This window comes from Myotis davidii, unplaced genomic scaffold (assembly GCF_000327345.1).
Source record: "Myotis davidii unplaced genomic scaffold, ASM32734v1 scaffold799, whole genome shotgun sequence".
In the NCBI taxonomy this organism is placed as follows: Eukaryota; Metazoa; Chordata; class Mammalia; order Chiroptera; family Vespertilionidae; genus Myotis; species Myotis davidii.
In genome coordinates, this window is record NW_006290670.1 from 167658 (window position 1) to 168181 (window position 524).

Consider the following 524-nt stretch of genomic DNA (forward strand, 5'->3'; position numbering starts at 1 on the left):
TCTCTGAAAAGTGATGCCAGTTTTTTGTTGTTTGCTTGTTTTTAAGTTAAAATAGTTTTTTTCTGTGTTTATAAAATGCAGGTCAGAGTGTACTAATTTTCATATCAGAGCTTTTTAGACTTTCCATGGTATCTATAATAATAAAAACATACTAGTAATATGCTAATTAGATGAGATGTCCTTTTGGATGACCTTCCAAACGAAGCCAGGGCTGCAAGGGCTGAGGAAAGCCGCTGCAGCTGCGAGGGCCGAGCCCGTTGCATGAATTTCGTGCATCGGGCCTCTAGTTTTTAAATCACAGCTCAGGGCTGTCCTGAATGAGGACTGAAGTCCCATGGTGGACCCTGAGCCAGGTGTGTGCAGGCTTGGAGTGGTGCTGTTTCCACTGTGGGCATTTCAGTAACTCAAAGATGTCAGGGAATAGAGAGTGAGGGAGCAAGGGGAGGAAAGGGGAGGGAGAAGGGGAGGAGAGGAAGAAGGGAGGAGGGGAAAGGTGAGGAGGGAGAAAGGGGAGGATGAAGGGA

The 524-nt window shown here is 46.4% G+C and overlaps 1 protein-coding gene across 1 annotated transcript in view; it reads right to left on the minus strand.

The window, feature by feature from the left end:
- SORL1 (sortilin-related receptor, L(DLR class) A repeats containing) overlaps positions 1–524 on the minus strand; it is a 127417-nt gene that overhangs the window by 60406 nt on the left and 66487 nt on the right. The gene's annotated exons all lie outside the window — the stretch shown is intronic.